Below are 9,327 nucleotides of genomic sequence, written 5' to 3'. Positions count from 1 at the left end.
CGTTTCCAGACTTGCTAAAAACACATCAGAAAATAGTCTAGTGTTACAGTACCTGTGGCAACAGATGTTGGAACAAACAAAGCACAGGCCTGGTAAACTATATAAAACGACGCTCCCCTCCCTCTGTCCTCTGGCGCTCGTATCGTATGTCACGGAGCTGGGTCTGTGTGCAAAGTCCCGCCCCCCTAGTTCGGCTCGTGTGATAGGCGAAACACTAGAAGACTATCAGACCAGCGGAACTAGCGGGGCGGGACCTTGCACACAGACCCAGCTCCATGACATATGAGCGCCGGAGGACAGAAGGAGAGTAGCGCTGCAGTCGCCGCTTAAAAAGCGGCCCCAGGGCCAGTTCGGCTCTAGTCCTGGCTCGTCCTGTCGATTTCAGGGGGGGGGGGAATGACCCCCCTTGCCCTATGGAGCGGACACCCATGATACCGGATTCTACTTTGGCTGCTTCGCTCCTATATAACTGTATTTGTGATATAAAAACTTGGATGGCTGATAATTTCCTTCAATTAAACTGTGACAAGACTGAAGTCATGCTTATTGCCACCCCCCCCCCCCCCCCCTATCAATTACGTAAGGCCAGTCCTAATAGCTTATCCATGGCTCCAAACTGTCCCTGATTTAGAGGGACTGTCCCTGATTTGGAGCAACGTCCCTCTGTCCTTCTCATTTGTCCCTCATTTTAGGCAGATCTATATAGTTGTATATAAAATGCACTATTTATCTTTCAAAATGTGTCTTCCATCTAATTTCTAAAGTGCTGCATTTGTAACATTTTAAAAACCAATATAAAAGGTATAGAAGTGGTTAAAAAAAGCACTTGTGGGTTTAACTTATTTTTTTTTGCATAATTCTCCTTTAAGGGGGGTGACAGGGGGTGTGTCCTATGCTTACATACTATTGCTAATAGGTGTCCCTCGTTCCCATCTCAAAAAGTTGGGAGGTATGGCTTATCTATAGATGGCACTGCACTTGAGCTTCAGCCTAAATTGAAAATTGTAGGGGTGAAATTGATGTTAGTTTAAAAGAGTTGTAAAGTCAGAAGGTTTTTTTATCTTAATGCATTAAGATCAAAAACCTTCTGTGTGCAGCAGCCGCCCTCAGCCCCCCTTATACTTACCTGAGCCCCATCTCTGTCCACCGATGTCCACGAGTGTCTCAGCCATCCAAGACTCCCCCTTTTGATTTGCAGAGACACAGCAATGGTGCCACTGGCTTCTGCTGCTGTCACTCAAAGTCAGTCAGACAATCAGGATAGAGAGGGGGCTGGGCTGCAGCTCCGTGTCTGAATGGACACCAGAAGCTGTGACTCGGCTTGGGTGCCCCCATAGCAAGCTGCTTGCTATGGGGGCACTCCACAGGATGGAGGGGCCAGAAGCAGCAAAGAGGGACCCGCAAATCAACTGCAACAGAGCTGGTGAGTATAATCATTTAGGGCCCATTCACACCTGAGCGTTTTCAGCTCATAAAACGCTCATCTCAAAAGTTTCAAAATGCCCAACAAGCAAAATCCCATTCATTTAAATGGCCCCTGTTCACATCTCTTTCAAATGTTTTATTGAATTTTGCATAGAAGATTACAGAGTACAAGGTATTGTACGTCGTGCAACACATTATGACATAAGAAAATGTATTTCCACCAACAGGTTGTAATTCAAACAAAGGGTGGCTAACGGTATATGAAGGTAGGTATAGGCAGGCCCGGACTGACCATAGGGCATACCGGGCATATGCCCGGTGGGCCGCGGCGGCCCGCGAATGGCCCTTGGCGGCCCGCGGGCCGATCGCTGCCCGCGAACGGCCCTCGGCGGCCCGCATGTCACTTCTACCCAGAGGTGTACCAAGGCCCTTGGGGCAGACTGGGCTGGGTTGCAAGAATGCATTTGCCCCCTGGGCTGCTCTAATGTCCTGCAAAAAGGCCACTGAGCTGGCCGAGTGCGCCACCTGCCACAAGTTGTGGATTGTCCACTGGCCACGTCACCTGCCATGTCACCTGGCCACGTCACCTGCCACAAGTTGTGGATTGTCCACTAGCCATGTCACCTGGCCACATCACCTGCCACACCACCTGGCCACATCACCTGCCACAAGTTGTGGATTGTCCACTGGCCACGTCACCTGCCACGTCAACTGGCCACGTCACCTGCCACAAGTTGTGGATTGTCCACTTGCCACGTCACCTGCCACAAGTGGATTATGCACTTGCCAAATCACCTGGCCACGTCACCTGCCACAAGTTGTGGATTGTCCACTGGCCATGTCACCTGGCCACGTCACCTGCCATGTCACCTGGCCACGTTACCTGCCACAAGTTGTGGATTGTCCACTTGCCATGTCACCTGGCCACGTCACCTGCCACGTCACCTGCCACAAGTTGTGGATTGTCCACTGGCCACGTCAACTGGCCACGTCAATTGCCACAAGTTGTGGATTGTCCACTGGCCACGTGACCTGGCCACGTCACCTGCCACATCACCTGGCCACGTCACTTACCAAAAGTTGTGGATTGTCCACTTGCCATGTCATCTGCCATGTCACCTGGCCACGCCACCTGCCACAAGTTGTGGATTGTCCACTTGCCACGTCACCTGCCACAAGTTGTGGATTGTCCACTGGCCACGTCACCTGCCACGTCACCTGGCCACGTCACCTGCCACATCACCTGGCCACGTCACCTGCCACAAGTTGTGGAGTGTCCACTGGCCACGTCACCTGCCACGTCAACTGGCCACGTCACCTGCCACAAGTTGTGGATTGTCCACTTGCCACGTCACCTGCCTCAAGTTGTGTATTGTCCACTTGCCACGTCATCTGCCATGTCACCTGGCACAAGTTGTGGATTGTCCACTTGCCATGTCACCTGGCCACGTCACCTGCCACGTCACCTGGCCACGTCACCTGCCACGTCACCTGGCCACGTCACCTGCCACAAGTTGTGGAATGTCCACTGGCCACGTCACCTGCCACGTCACCTGGCCACGTCACCTGCCACGTCACCTGCCACATCACCTGGCCACGTCACCTGCCACGTCAACTGGCCATGTCACCTGCCACAAGTTGTGGATTGTCCACTTGCCACGTCACCTGCCACATCACCTGGCCACGTCACCTGCCAGGTCAACTGGCCATGTCACCTGCCACAAGTTGTGGATTGTCCACTTGTCACGTCACCTGCCACAAGTGGATTATCCACTTGCCAAATCACCTGGCCACGTCACCTGCCACACGTTGTGGATTGTCCACTTGCCACGTCACCTGCCACGTCACCTGCCACATCACCTGGCCACGTCACCTGCCAGGTCAACTGGCCACGTCACCTGCCACAAGTTGTGGATTGTCCACTTGTCACGTCACCTGCCACAAGTGGATTATCCACTTGCCAAATCACCTGGCCACGTCACCTGCCACAAGTTGTGGATTGTCCACAATGCAATGCAAGCAATTACATTTTTTTTATGTTTTTTTATGGTTTTTCATAATTTGCCATCATTTTTGAGATTTCTAATGTAAAAAAATAGGTCACCTTTAAAAACGCCTATAAACGAAATCGCGGCAAAACGCGGTTGCCGCGATTTGCGTCTGAAACGCGAAAACTTTTGCGTCTGAACCCAAAATTTTGCTTCTGAAAAAACGAGCCTAAACCCAACTGCTTTAAAACGCAAAAAAAAAACGAATGTGTGCATGGACACATAGGATAACATTAAATGTGTTCAGGGGCAGTTGAAAAAAATGCCCAAATGGCCTGCTGGCCTGCATTTGATGGGGCACAGTGGCTGCATTTGATGGGACACAGTGGCTGCATTTGATGGGGCACAGTGGCTGCATTTGATGGGGCACAGTGGCTGCATTTGATGGGGCACAGTGGCTGCATTTGATGGGGCACAGTGGCTGCATTTGATGGGGCACAATGGCTGAATTTGATGGGACAAAGTGGCTGCATTTGATGGGGCACAGTAGCTGCATTTGATGGGGCACAGTGGCTGCATTTGATGGGACAAAGTGACTGCATTTGATGGGGCACAGTGGCTGCATTTGATGGGACAAAGTGGCTGCATTTGATGGGGCACAGTGGCTGCATTTGATGGGGCACAGTGGCTGCATTTGATGGGGCACAGTGGCTGCATTTGATGGGGCACATTGGCTGCATTTGATGGGGCACATTGGCTGCATTTGATTGGGCACAGTGGCTGCATTTGATGGGGCACAGTGGCTGCATTTGATGGTGCATATTGGCTGCATTTGATGGGGCACAGTGGCTGCATTTGATGGGGCACAGTGGCTGCATTTGATGGGGCACAGTGGCTGCATTTGATGGGGCACAGTGGCTGCATTTGATGGGGCACATTGGCTGCATTTGATGGGGCACATTGGCTGCATTTGATGGGGCACATTGGCTGCATTTGATGGGGCACATTGGCTGCATTTGATGGGGCACAGTGGCTGCATTTGATGGGGCACAGTGGCTGCATTTGATGTGACACAATGGCTGCATTTGATGTAGCACAGTGGCTGCATTTGATGTAGCACAGTGGCTGCATTTGATGTGGCACAACGGCTGCATTTGATGGGACAAAGTGGCTGCATATAATGGGGCACAGTGGCTGCATATAATGGGGCACAGTGGCTGCATATAATGGGGCACAGTGGCTGCATTTGATGGGGCACAGTGGCTGCATATAATGGGGCACAGTGGCTGCATTTGATGTTTTTGTTCAGTTTGATTGCTTCCCCCCAAAAAAATGTTGAGCACCAGTGTGAGACAAAAGGCTTGCACTCACAGATACTCCACTGAAAAGTTATCAATTCTCATGTCACTTTTCAGAGGCATTTGACAGACAGTAAGGAGGTGATGCCTAATTTCCTCCCTGCCTGTTTTAACCTCAGCCAGTCCCTCCAGATATTTCACTTTGTACTCCACCTTATTTTCATTACTCTTTATAGGTATTAGATGTTCTCTCACCTTATTCTTTGCACATCTAATACATAATGAGAGTTCTGGAAATAAGGTGGAGTTCAAAGTGAATTTCTAAACCTAAGTTTAGAACCCCTTTCAGAAGATTTGAGGATATTATTAAACTCAGAGACTGGTGGACTAAGGCCATCATAAATAGATTGAAATTCTGCCAGTTCAGCAGAAATTTCAATCTATCAATGTGCAGACTGGTTATACAGACTCCTATCTATCAACTGACTTCAGTACAACAATGGGAAATGTCGAACGATTTCTCTCTGTTCCAGCAATGTGGAGTGATTTCTCTCCCTGTGCCACAAATGTGGAGCAGTCTCTCTCTCTGTGCGGGCATTCCATCATTAACCCCCGCCGTGTGCCCCCCCCCCCCCCGGGCTGCTCAGTCTAAAATGCCCGGGCCTATTTTTTGTCCCAGTCCGGGCCTGGGTATAGGTATGAGCGATCCTCTCCCTCGATGTGGCACCCCGAATGGGTGCTAGCCCCTGTTCACATCTGAGCACCTGAAGCAAAATGCCTGAAGCTCAAAAAAGTACATGAGCTTCTTTTTAGGCAGATTACAGGCGTTTTTTCTGCTTTTTACATTGGTGACCTTTTTGACCTGTACAAAATCGCGGCGAAAAGCAATGTGAATCTGATATTTGGCAAATAAATAATCTTTCTTCAAAAATTAAGGCCAAAATGGATTCTGCTACAATTCTTTCGTGAAGATAACCCTACAAACTACGGTATATATCTGAAAATTGATCAGTCCTGATGTACTGACGGCATATCTCATTTCTTGAGGCCCGAAAAGGCCAGGACAGTACAAATATCCCCAAATGACCCCTGTTTATGACTGTAATTGCACAGTCATGCAACACTATACCCAAACAAAATGTATATCGTTTTTTTTTTACACAAATAGAGCTGTCTTTTGGTGGTATTTGATCACCACTGGGTTTTTTATTTTTTATTATATAAACGAATAAAGACCGAAAATGTTGAAAAAAAAAACAATATTTTTACATTTCTGCTATAAAACATATACAATACAAAAAAAATTCAAATTTCTTCCTAAATTTAGGCCAAAATGTATTCTGCTACAAAAAATCCAATAAGTGTAAGTTGCTTGGTTTGTGTGAAAGTTAATAGTGTCTATAAACTATAGGCTATATATTGGAATTTTTATTAAAAAAAATGTAATGGTGGGGAACATTTACTAAAACACACGATCGGGAATTGTGTGAAGACAGGCTGCCGTCGGAAAATCCGACTGTTTGTATGCTCCAGCGGACAATTGTTGTCGGATTTTCTGCGGACAAATGTGGGATAGCATACTTTAACCACTTAAGATCCGGCCCAATATGCAGGTAAAGGACCAGGCCCCTTTTTGCGATTCGGCACTGTGTCGCTTTAACTGACAATTGCGCGGTCGTGCGACGTGGCTCCCAAACAAAATTAGCGTCCTTTTTTCCCCACAAATAGATCTTTCTTTTGGTGGCATTTGATCACCTCTGCGGTTTTTATTTTTTGCGCTATAAACAGAAATACAGCGACAATTTTTAAAAAAAAATCTATATTTTTTACTTTTTGCTATAATAAATATCCCCCAAAAATATATTAAAAAACTATTTTTTTCCTCAGTTTAGGCCGATACGTATTCTTCTACATATTTTTGGTAAAAAAAATCGCAATAAGCGTTTATCGATTGGTTTGCACAAAATTTATAGCGTTTACAAAATAGGGGATAGTTTTATTGCATTTTTATTAATATTTTTTTTTTTACTACTAATGGCAGCGATCAGCGATTTTTTTCGTGACTGCGACATTATGGCGGACACTTCGGACAATTTTGACACATTTTTGGGACCATTGTAATTTTTACAGCAAAAAGTGCGATAAAAATGCATTGTTACTGTGAAAATTACAATTTGGGAGTTAACCACAAGGGGGCGCTGAAGGGGTTAAGTGTGACCTCATATGTGTTTCTAACTGTAGGGGGGCGGGGCTGGACGTGTGACGTCATTGATCGCCTTTCCCTATATTAGGGAACACACGATCAATGACACTGCCACTGTGAAGAACGGGGAAGGTGTGGTTACACTCACCTCTCCCCAATCTTCAGCTCCTGTGACCGATCGCGGGACTCCGGCGGCGATCGGGTCCGCGGCTCCTGCGGCCGCGGTCACGGAGCTTCGGACCGGGTCGCGGGTGTGCGACCCACGGCGGGGCATTTAACAATCACATACAGGTACTTGATTGTGCCCAGCCGTGCCATTCTGCCGACGTATATCGGCGTTAGGCGGTCCTTAAGTGGTTAAAATTGTCCGCCAACAATTGCGCGTTGTCAGATTATCCGATCGTGTATACACAAGTCCGTTGGACAAAACTCCAAAGTACAAACACGCATGCTCGGAAGCAATGGTCACCATATTACAACATTAGCAGAAGTTACCCAAAGGGTGGCGCTAAAGAGCTGAAAAAACATGTAGTTTCGTGTTTGTTGCCCAACAATTGTTTGATATTTGTATGCAAGACAAGTTCCCGTCCAACGCCCTTTGGACAGAAGTAATACTCTTTGTCCGCAGAAAGTCCGATCGTGTGTATGAGGCTTTAGAGTGGGACTGCGATAGTGTGGCAGGCAAAATGAGTGAGAACTATGGGCCAGATTCACAGAAGAGATACGACGGCGTTTCTCTGAAACGCCGTCGTATCTCTTGTCGTATCTATGCGGCTGATTCATAGAATCAGTTACGCATAGATAGCCCTAAGATCCGACAGGTGTAATTGTCTTACACCGTCGGATCTTAGGATGCAGTACAGCGGCCACCGCTGGGGGGAGTTTGCGTCATATTTCAGCGTCGGGTATGCAAATTAGCAGTTACGGCGATCCACAAAGGTTTTTCCCGTCATTACGTCGGCGCAAGTCTTAGTTTCCCGTCGCAAAGTTAGGGGTACTTTAACATGGTGTAAAATTACTCCACCATGTTAAAGTATGCCCGTCGTTCCCGCGTCGCTTTTGAATTTTTTTACCCCCGGCGTAAGTACGTTACGCACGTCGCGATTCACAAACACGTCGGGCCGTCGTAAGTTCGCGCAAAGCACGTCAGGAAAATTGCGAACGGATCATGGGCAGTACGTCCGGCGCGGGAGCGCGCCTAATTTAAATGGTACCCGCCCTATTTGAATTGGGCGGGCTTGCGCCGGACGTGTTTACGATACACCGCCGCAAGTTTACAGGTAAGTGCTTTGTGGATCGGGCACTTACACTGAAAACTTGCGGCGGTGTAACGTAAACGGGTTACGTTACACGGCCGCAATTCTACGTGAATCTGGCCCTATGTAACTGACACTGACATCCAGGGGCGGACTGACAACTCATGGGGCCCCCGGGCAATAGAAGATTATGGGGCCCCCGGGCTTACAGATGGCCACCACGTCAGGAGGCATTGCAGAGGCAGGGCAGCTAAAATCTCAGGATTTTCACATCAAAAGCATGTCAGTTTCGGACATATCAGGGACAGATGTAAAAAAAAAAAAAAAAGATTTTTACATACTGTCCCTGGTTTTACTGAGCCTGGCAACCCTGATGGGGCCCCCTAGGGGCATGGGGCCCTCGGGCAGTGCCCGAGTGACTCAATGGTCAGTCCGCCCCTGCTGACATCACCAGTGACACTAATACAGTGATCAGTGCTAATACTATATAATGTCCCTGTACTAGTGATACTGTCTGGGAGGGGGTTAACACCGCAGGTAATGGGGGGGGGGGGGGGGATGTGTTAGTTAGTTTGTGAAAGTGTTAGTTTAATGTGTAATGTGTGCTACTTTTTACTAAAGATCTCTGGGCCAGATTCACATAAGAAATACGCCGGAGTATCTACTGATACTCCGGCGTACTTTCAAATTTGCCGCGTCGTATCTTTAGTTTGAATCCTCAAACCAAGATACGACGGCTTTTGGCTTTGATCCAACAGGCGTACGCCTTCGGATCGTAGGTGTAATACTTCGGCGCCCGCTGGGTGGAGTTTGCGTCGTTTTCCGCGTCGGGTATGCTAATTCGCATTCTCTTACATTGTCGCTAGTCGGCTTTTCCCGGCGTAAAGTTAAAGCTGGTATTTCGTGGCCTATCTTTAGACTTGCCATGTTAAAGTATGGACGTCGTTCCCGCGTCGAATTTTAATTTTTTTTTTTGCGTAAGTCGTCCGTGAATAGGAAAGGACGTAACTCACGTCGACGTTCAAAAAATGACGTCGGTGCGACGTCATTTCGCGCAAAAAGCACGGCGGGAAATTTCAAAACGGAGCATGCGCAGTACGTTCGGCGCGGAAACGCGCCTAATTTAAATGATACACGCCCCATTTGAATTAGGCGGG

Source organism: Rana temporaria, chromosome 2, assembly GCF_905171775.1.
Source record: "Rana temporaria chromosome 2, aRanTem1.1, whole genome shotgun sequence".
NCBI classification, from domain to species: Eukaryota; Metazoa; Chordata; class Amphibia; order Anura; family Ranidae; genus Rana; species Rana temporaria.
Note: the sequence above shows the minus strand (reverse complement) of the source record.